The sequence below is a fragment of the Silurus aristotelis genome, assembly GCF_946808225.1.
Source record: "Silurus aristotelis genome assembly, chromosome: 21".
Classification (NCBI taxonomy): domain Eukaryota; kingdom Metazoa; phylum Chordata; class Actinopteri; order Siluriformes; family Siluridae; genus Silurus; species Silurus aristotelis.
In genome coordinates, this window is record NC_139594.1 from 20,036,593 (window position 1) to 20,047,245 (window position 10,653).

Sequence of the window (10,653 nt, forward strand, 5' to 3'; positions counted from 1 at the left end):
TGCAATTTGTGATGCTTTTAATGATATTATGGTTATAGATATATATTTTTTCATTAATAACTAATAAAAATCAAGTTTTGCTCAAAACATGTTCTCTCATTTAAATTTTCAGTTTTTTGTTTACGCACTTTTGAACAGGTCTGTCATGAAAATTATGCTTTCGATGATAAAAAATGATTTTTTTTTTTATCTTAACTATCATATTTATTTAATAAATAAATTCATATTTTTGTATAAAAAATATGAATTTTCTTAATGATGAAAAGTCATATCTTTGTCAAAAAATATTTGTTTTATATTATTTTTTTTATATTTTTATATTATATTATATATAAAAATTAATTTTTTTCTCATTTTTTATATAAGAAATAGTTATAAAAACACAATTTGTCTTGTCCCTTTTTTCGTTTTAAATAAAATTATTCTTATGAATATGAAAATACATATTTTAAGAATATAATTTTTTTGGAAAAAAAAATTGTATTGTAAAAAATATTTAGAATGTCACATCTTTGGTTTTCTGTTTCAAGTATTGCGATTTGTGATGCTTATGATGTTCATGTTCATTAGAAATCAATATGACATGGTTGAGAAAAAAGTACTATTATTTTGTGACACGAAAAAGCAAACCACATTACACTTTACACTGCCAAACAATAAGCATCGAAATATAGGAAAGGAATGCATGTTTTAAGAAGATACAGTCTAGAAACAAGATTTCAAGATTTCCTGAAATAAGCAAACATATCTAAACAAAAAGTCTTCAAATAAGCATCAAAGCGCTTCTTCCTAGAAGTCAATTTAGTCTAATAACTGGAAAGTTGATTGTTAATAATTTTTTTGAAACAGTTTGTTTTTCTTCATTTGTGCGAAAAATGTTAAAAAGAAAATCCCTCATAATTTAAGAATCGTCATCATTTTATATTCTGTCTGCAAAAATAAAATTAAAAAAACGAAACAAAGCGAAATCATTACTTAGAACTGAACACTGAAAGAACCTGAACATGAGGAACTGAAATCAAACTACAGAACTGTTTATTACTGTAATAAATACTTGGTATGAAGATACTTGGTTACTTGGATACTTGGTATGAAGATACTTGGTTATTAAGTTGTAAATAAATGTGTTAAAACACGCGTTTGGAATAAATAATGCTAACGAACAAGTGTGATTATTAAGCGTTTTTACTGGGAAACTTACAGTTTTTCTCAAATGCTAAAACACAAAATCCAATTCCTCTAAACCAAATGACCAGTTGTCTAAACACATTTACAAAATCTAGCCATCATTTTCCAATATCATAAACACATTTCACATGAAGACACAATTCACAAAACACAATCCTCCGTTCTCATAAATCTTAACAAATTTTTTTTTTTGCTAAAACACAAGTTGCAAAAGAACTTTGCTCATTTTCTTAAATGAAAGCTCATGTGATGCAAAATGCTTGCCACAGTCAGCAATTTTTTAACACAATGAACACACCTGGCGTCATTTATTACACACAACGACTCAAAATTGAAGACACTTGTTGCTAATGCTGTGACCACATGTACAAAAGCAAGTTCAGAGTGCACAGTTTGCTGAAGATTCCAAACAAACACAATGGATGAAGGCAGAGTCAGGGGAAGAGGAATTCGAGTCAGAGGAGGGAGAAGAGCTGTCCATGGAAGAAGAGGAGCAGGCCAACAAGGAAGAGGAGTTCAATTTAGAGGAGGAAGAGGAGCAGGCCAACAAGGAAGAGGAGTTCAATTTAGAGGAGGAAGAGGAGCAGGCCAACAAGGAAGAGGAGTTCAAATCAGTGGAGGAAGAGGAGCAGGCCAACAAGGAAGAGGAGTTCAATTTAGAGGAGGAAGAGGAGCAGGCCAACAAGGAAGAGGAGTTCAAATCAGAGGAGGAAGAGGAGCAGGCCAACAAGGGAGAGGAGAAGGTCCAGGAGGGAGAGCAAGACAACCTTACACCATCATTACGGACGAGATGCGAGCAACAGTCATTGACCATGTCATTGTTCATGGCATGACAATGGCTAAAGCAGGACTACGAGTCCGTCCAAACCTGAGTAGGTTCACCATGGCCACCATTATTAGGGCATTCAGACAACACAACAGATATAGTACTCTATTGCTTTCTTTGTCACAATACAATTTTACAAGCCTGTGAAAGTAGTCTATTGGTTTCTAATCAGTTGTTACTGTATTGTAAAACTGACAACACATGTTTCTTTCTTTAGAGTTGAAAGAATGCCACATAGAGGTGTGGATTCCTTGTGGATATGGTTTGTGAGAACAACCTCATCAGACTCCGGGAGATCAGAGACAAAGTCATTGCCGATAATGTCAACTGTGAGAGCATTGATGATGTCAGCTTGGCCACAATAGACCGAGTTCTCCGGCGCCAAAAGATGCGGATGAAACAGGTCTATAGGGTTCCATTTGAGCGCAACTCTGCGCGACACAAACACCTACGTTACGAGTATGTGCAAGTAAGTATACATCCATGTTCACAGTACAGTTAGTGGACATACTGTGTTGCTCAGTGGCCTACATTACTTCTGGACAATACTGTGCTACCTGATTGACTGTTGTTCTGAACACCTGTGCACTTTCACATTTTCACAGAAGATATTACAGTTGGAAACGATGGCCAGACCTAATGAGTACCTCTTCCTGGATGAGGCTGGCTTTAACCTACAGAAATGAAGGCAAAGAGGCCGTAACATCATTGGCCAAAGAGCCATCACTGAGGTTCCTGGCCGACGGGGGGTAATATTACTCTTTGTGCGGCCATGGGTTTGGAGGGGCTTGTCCACCGGCATGCTGTCCTTGGGTCTTACAACACCCAACGTCTCCTCACCTTCCTAGAGGAGCTAAAAGACATCCTCCTGGACCGTCAACAACACCATCCTGGGCCCGCACATTAAATTTATGTGATCATTTGTGACAATGTACGCTTACACAAAACAAAGCAAATCAGAGAGTGGTTCACCACCAACAGTAACCACTTTTTAAACGTCTGTCTGCCACCCTACTCCCCTTTCCTGAACCCTATAGAGGAGTTCTTCTTATCATGGAGATGGAAGGTTTGTGACAGACAACCATACACTAGAGAGGACCTCCTAAGGGCAATGGAGCTGGCCTGTGTTGACATCCCAGTGGAGGCCTTCCAAGGATGGATTCGCCATTCCAGGGCGTTTTTCCCGCAGTGCCTGGCAAGAGACAATATAGAGATCTAAGAACATCCATTACTGTAAAGTTTCAAAAATATGCATTGGCAGTTATGAAACAAAGAACCTTCTCACAAATTGAGCATTGTGTTTTCAATTGTTTTGCTGTAGTGTGTAATGATGTGTATAGTGTTTACATTTTTGAAAGCTTCGAGCTGCTCTTTTGGTGTGAAAGTTTGAGTTTTGAAGTGAGAAGGTGTGGTTGTGTTTATGTAGCTTTAGAAAAGGGTGTTGTGTTTAGACATTGGGGAACATGGAGGAAACGTTTGTGAAATGTGTTTTAGCATTTGAGAAAAACTGTAATAAACTCAAAGTACCGGTAAAATAATGAACTTTAAGCTTTAATAACTAACCAAGAAAACCAAGATAATTAATCTTAAAACATAATAATAATCCTAATAATTTTACGCAATCTGCTTTTGCATCATATGTTATTCTTAAGATCAATAAGCCTAGAAATAAGTTCGGAAGTCTTAAATAGATGAGGAGTTGCATCAGCTCAAACACGTCTAAAAAAGAGTGTTTGTTCCACCCACCACCAAACAAACTGAAATTTGGCATCAGGAAAGGAACTTGACTGAAACAGGAGCACTGAAAGAAACTTTGTGGGGTTATGGGTAAGTTGTTATTGGTTGGATCCTTCTGCTTCAAGCTTGGACATGTTGCGTGACATGACATTATTTCTGCTTAGGGTTCTGCTCAACCCTAACCCTGACGCATGTTTGTGCTGCTGCTATGTGATTGGCTAATTCAAATACCTCACTGTACTGGTGTTTCTATTAAAATGTACACTCACCGGCCACTTTATAAGGTACACCAGTCCAACTGCTCGTTAACGCAAATTTCTAATCAGCCAATCACATGGCAGCAACTCAATGCATTTAGGCATGTAGACATGGTCAAGACGATCTGCTGCAGTTTAAACCGAGCGTCAGAATGGGGAAGAAAGGTAATTTAAGTGACTTTGAACGTGGCATGGTTATGGTGCCAGACAGGCTGGTCTGAGTATTTCAGAAACTGCTGATCTACTGGGATTTTCATGCACAACCATCTCTAGGGTTTACAGAGAATGGTCCGAAAACGAGAAAGTATTCAGTAAGCTGCAGTTCTGTGGGCGCAAATGCCTTGTTGATGTCAGAGGTCAGAGGAGAATGGCCAGACTGGTTCGAGCTGAGAGAAAGGCAACAGTAACTCAAATAACCACTCGTTACAACCGAGCATCTCTGAATGCACAACACGTCGAACCTTGAAGCGGATGGGCTACAGTAGCAGAAGACTACACCGGGTGGCACTTCTGACAGCTAAGAACAGGGAACTGAAGCTACAATTCGCACAGGCTCACCAAAATTGGACAATAGAAGATAGAATACATCAAAGTCTCGATTTCTGCTGCGACGTCCGGATCGTAGGGTCAGAATTTGGCGTCAACAACATGAAAGCATGGATCCATCCTGCCGTGTATCAACGGTTCAGGCTGGTGGTGGTGGTGGCGGTGGTGTAATGGTGTGGGGGATATTTTCTTAGCACACTTTGGGCCCATTAGTACCAATTGAGCATCGTGTCAACGCCACAGCCTACCTGAGTATTGTTGCTGACCATGTCCATCCCTTTATGACCACAGTGTACCCATCTTCTGATGGCTACTTCCAGCAGGATAACGTGCCATGTCATAAAGCGTGAATCATCTCAGACTGGTTTCTTAAACATGACAATGAGTTCACTGTACAAATGGCCTCCGCAGTCACCAGATCTCAATCCAATAGAGCACCTTTGGGATGTGGTGGAACGGGAGATTCGCATCATGGATTTTGGTCCATATTGACATGATAGCATCATGCAGTTACTGCAGATTTGTCTGCAGCAACTGCATGATGCTATCATGTCAATATGGACCAAAATCCATGATGCGAATCTCCCGTTCCACCACAGTACAGTACCTTGTTGAATCTATGCCACGAAGGATTAAGGCAGTTCTGAAGGCAAAAGTGGGTCCAACCCGGTACTAGTAAGGTGTACCTTATAAAGTGGCCGGTAAATGTATGCTCAAGTAGCCAAACCAGAGCATTCTTGACGCTTTATCAGTTTTCCCTTTGGTTCTTCTCCATAACCCCAATTTGTTTTCCTTTCTCTCCTACACAATGAAACAAAACCATTTTTCCTAGAATCTCAGAATCTCAGGCAAAAGTCACCAGTTGCTCTGACATTCTCTGCATGTCTCTGATGTCACACTGCTATGCTTTTGTTTGGGTTGAAAGACTTTAATCAGGTTTGAGGAATAGTTGTTCAAATATTATGGAACAGGCTGCTACGGTCTGCAAGCAAAGCGAAGGAGTCATTTTACCTTCTTCTGTCATAGTGCTCACTTACAGTGCAGCATGTTACGTCATGTGATTGATGTGATGTTATTATTATTATTATTATTATTATTATTATTATTATTATTATTATTATTATTATTATTCATTCATTCATTCATTCATTCTCTCCCGCTTATCCGTAATTCGGGTCGCGGGGGCAGCAGTCTAAGCAGGCCCCCGCCTTCGACTGCTGCCCAATCCTCACAGCACCGTCCCTTACGGTCCCTCCTGCAGGTGGCGAGCCCATGGGAAGGTTATTATTATTATTATTATTATTATTATTATTATTATTATTATTACTCAAAGACGCCTCACAATAAAGAACAATAATATACAATCAGACAGTCATGGACGTGGACGTTGTACAGACGGCTCCAAAAGCACACGCAATATAAGCACATAAACAAAATAAAAGGTGAAGGAAACAAATACACATTATGACTGTCATGCTGGGAGAATAAACAGGTCTTGATTTACATTGAGCATTTCTATATAAAGCACCAGGGGGAGTCGAGTCTCAGAAGATCGACATGATTAGATGGAATTATGAGGGGAAAGTAGCTCAGATATTTAATACTAACATTTGGATTCAATATAAAAAATATACTGATAATTTCACAGTCTGAAGCTCTTTCAGATCATTTCCTTATTTTTTTTCAAATCTGCCTCAGTCATAGCATAAGTACCTTAAGCACAATCACGTCAACTACCGCATTACCAATTACCTTCAAGAGTTATCGACATTCAGAAATCAGAACATAAATGGCGTCGAAACCAAATTGACAGTATAACAAATAGCATGGAAGGAGAATCTGCTGAGTTCTAGAAAGTCTCTTAGTGCTGCTAGATCAGCATATTTCTCCACCCTCATAGAAAATAACAAACAGTATTCTAGATTTTTATTCAGCACGGTAGCAAAATTAACTGAAAATAAAAGCACTGCACTCACATGCACACCATCATTAGGTAGTAATGATTTCATGAACTTTTTTAATAATAAAGTTGAAAATATTATTTTTTAAAAATCCAGACTGTTAATATAAATTGAAACTGTTTTATAAATAACCCTGCAGACAGCAGTGTAATTATACCAGACAATCAACTACAAAGTTTTACTCCTATTCAAGAGAATGACTTCATTTCTTTTATTTCCTCATCAAAATCAACTTGTGTTCTCGATCCCTCACCTTCAAGTTTCTGTTCTAAAAATAATAAACTCTTCCATTAGCACTGGTTATGTACCTAAATCCTTCAAACTGCAGTTACAGTATCAACCCCCTAATTAAGAAACCTGACCTTCACCCTTGTCAGCTGTCCAACTACAGGCCAATAATAAACCTCCCCTTTATCTCCAAGATTCTAAAATCAATTCTAGAGTCAGGATTTCGGCCTCATCATAGACGCTAGTTAAAGTGGTAAATGACTGTTATTGGCCTCTGATCAAAATAAAACATTGTTTAGAATAAGATAATAAATAAAACGGAAATAATGTGTTATGTATTCTTTTTGTGCGGCCCGGTACTAATTGAAATGTAAGCAGAAGAATTTTTATATACAACACTCAATGCATGAAGTAGCCAGTGACAGTTTGATAAAATAGGAGTAATATAAGCAGAGTGTTTAGTGCGAGTTCATACTCTTATATAACGATGCAGTCCAAAAAAAAGATCTCATCAAAATATTCCTCTGAATAAGAAAACATTCATGAAGGGTCTGAAGGCTATGTTGTTCCATTCGTTGTCATCTTCACCAGTAAAAAATGTTTGGGTTAATGCGAGCAGGGAAAGGTTTCGGTTGTTGGAGTTATTTTCGAGGCGAAATCTTGCAGGTGCGTCTGTTCATGTTTTGGTTCATTTGTGAGATAAGAGTGTCCCATTTTCCGTGCCAGGGTTGAATTCTAAATTGAGAAGCAAATTGTAGAGAACGAGGGGAGATTAAATAATTCCTGCTTTAGATCTGTTAAAATAATTGTTTTAACAGTTAAAATATATATATATATATATATATATATATATATATATATATATATATATATATATATATATATATATATATATAATTTTTGGAATATTACAGCCGCTGTATAAATCCTGTTTCGGGCACAAAACGAACACCATTTCTCTTCCAAACCTCCAGCAGCTGGTCTTCTCAGTTCTTAGAAGTATAAAGCCTGTTCCCTAATGTATAGGGAATGATACACAGTGTAAAACATGACCCTCATCTTAAAAAAAATAATAATAAATTTAATTGCTGGATTTTTCCCTAAAATGAAACATTTCCTTAGTTTCAACATTTGACATGTTTTCTCTGTTCTGTTGGGAATAAAATATAGCTTTTATAAGATTTAAGTTTATTGCATTCTTTTTTTACTTACATTTTACAATTTCCCTTTTTTTTTAATTGAGGTTGTATTCTTATTATATTAGCAAAGCCTACACATAACACACATCACATCATAACCTTGTGCTCTAGAACATCTGATCACATGCACATTATCAACTTGTGCTGTTAATATCATGAACAGCAGCTACGCTAATTCCTCTCCACTGCTTCTCTTTCCCTCCCCATCCCGAGGCATCCTGAGGTTCCTCCAGCTCCAGTCACATTCGACCTCATAAAGATTCTGGACCTTTAAAGAAGTAGATGCCGCAAACATCCTGAACCATCTAGAGACGTACCAGTGCCATTTGGATTCCACTTCATGTGGAGTTTGGACACTGGACCTCCTGGAGTGTTTAAAGTCTCTGGCATGGAGAAGCTGGTGTTGGACCTGTGATGATTTTAAATGTTGAGCTATTTTATAATTTGTTCAGTAGCTCCTAGTTTTATAACCATTATGACTGTAAAAGACTGTAGAAAGAACATCACTCATAATCACACACTCCAGTGCTCATGTTAGTTCTCACTCTCCAGTGTTCTGTATTGTTGAAAGATTTATGATCACACTCTTGATGTCACCCAAATAAGGATGGGTTCCCCTTTTGAGTCTGGTTACTCTTCAAAGCAGCTTTACACAGATAATGTGGTGATAACAAATGTATATGTTTTTTATAAGTGTAAGTTTGTCCCTGATGAACAAGCCGGTGGCGACTGTGGTAAAGGGAAAACTCCCAGAGATGGCATAAGGAAGAAACCTTGAGAGGAACCAGACTCATGAGGGAACCCATCCTCGTCTGGGTTGCACCGAATGTCCATTTATTACAGATAAACGATGTTGAGGTGTGCAGTGATGGTGATCAGAAGCAAACTGTAGTCCTGAGTCAATGTAGCAGACTGTTAACATTAACTACAGTCCAAATCCATCCTCAAAGCTCCCGTTCTTACTCCAGAATTTCACGGATCTTCAGGCCGTTGATGTGAAACATCTCAAGCTGCACAGAGTGACCTCCAATCGAAGAGAACACTATCCAGAGGCAGACCAGGACGAAGTGGGCAGATCCGAGAAGGGGAGAGGGGCAGGAACAGTGGTCACTAAAACCTCAGGAGCATGTTTAACTCGACAGAGAGAGAGAGAGAGAGAGAGAGAGAGAGAGAGAGAGAGAGAGAGAGAGAGAGAGAGAGAAGAGGGGTAACAGGGAGAGAGGGATATGGATTATTATGTGTCCTTGTTGTTGTATAAACGTTAGGGACACTGTGCAGTTGAGACTCTGGTAAGATTCACTCTGGCAGCAGAACTAAAAGGGAGAACCAGAAGGTAACACTGACATGAGGGATCTCTGGGATAAGAGACGACCCACTACACCACCAACAAACCTGAGTGAACATGAGACAGTGAGGGGACGACAGCTTACAAATATCCCAGTTCACCAAACACTCGAGATCCATGATCCCTCCAGATCTGCTCCTTTACCTCAGAAATATCTATCGATTTGAACATTGAGTCTGTGTCTGAGTCCGAACACTGATTGGAAGGCTGTTCCATAACTGTGGGGCTTATAAGAGAAATATCTGCCCCCTGCTGTAGTCTTCATTATTTGGGGTACCAACAAATACCCTGCACCTTTTAATTTAATTAGGCGTACACCCCATCAGGGTTGAACATGAAGTGTTACACGACTTTATACTGGTGGATTAAAGTTGTGCAAACACAGGGGATATAAATGGAACTAAGCCACACTACCAAGGGCAGGGTAGCTGTGTCCTTTTCCAGAATAAACTGGAGCGCCATGTGTTTTCTCATGAGAGTAAGGTATAACCTGATAAGTAGATTCCACTGATCCACAGGGTCTTTCTTGACTTTAATTATGCCCAAATAATCTTAGGGGTGCCAAATTTTTCTCAAAGAACTAAGGAAACTATTTAATCTGCTCAGCAGACCTGTTCAGAAAGGCCACCTGCCATCCAGTATGGAGATCTGAGTAGTCCACCACCATTGTAGGAACAAGTTAACATTTGCAGTAAATCACCATTAAAAAAAAAATGCCATTATCGCTTTACATGTTGCACCTGACCTTACGTTTCCATTCCTCATTTCAAAGCATAAAGTTTTTCATTTCCACTGATGGGGCAGTCTTTCAGTCCAACAAGTTCTAATGCTTGGTGGTGGAAAGGAACAAACAAGCTAGCAGGAAACTTCACAGGAGAGAGGACATTTCACAGAGCCCTCATCAAGGTGCCTCATCCAGTTAATAAACCTCCACTTGACAAGCACCTGCTAAAGACTGCAAAATCATCCGAGCATCACAGAGGATGGTGCCGCCTTGACCTCTTTAGACTGATTAAAGACACCTGATAACCTTATACTCTTTGCCATGTTCCTCAAAGAATTTGTGGATGTTCAGGGTGCTTTATCCTGCTAAAAGTGGTTCCTGCCATTAGGGAACACTGTTACCATGAAGAGGTGTAACTAACCCTAACACTAATCTAAGACCTAAGGTTTTCCAGCAGAACATAACCCGGAGCATCACACTGCCTCTCTCGGCTCTTCCTAGTGCATCTTTAACTTCAAGTAAGTGACTGTCTAGAAAAAGATCTTATTAATCTGCCCAGAACACCTATTGCTCCTTGATCCAGTTGTGATGCTCACCTGTCCATTGTAGGATCTTTTGGTGGTGCAGAGAACCACTCTGCAG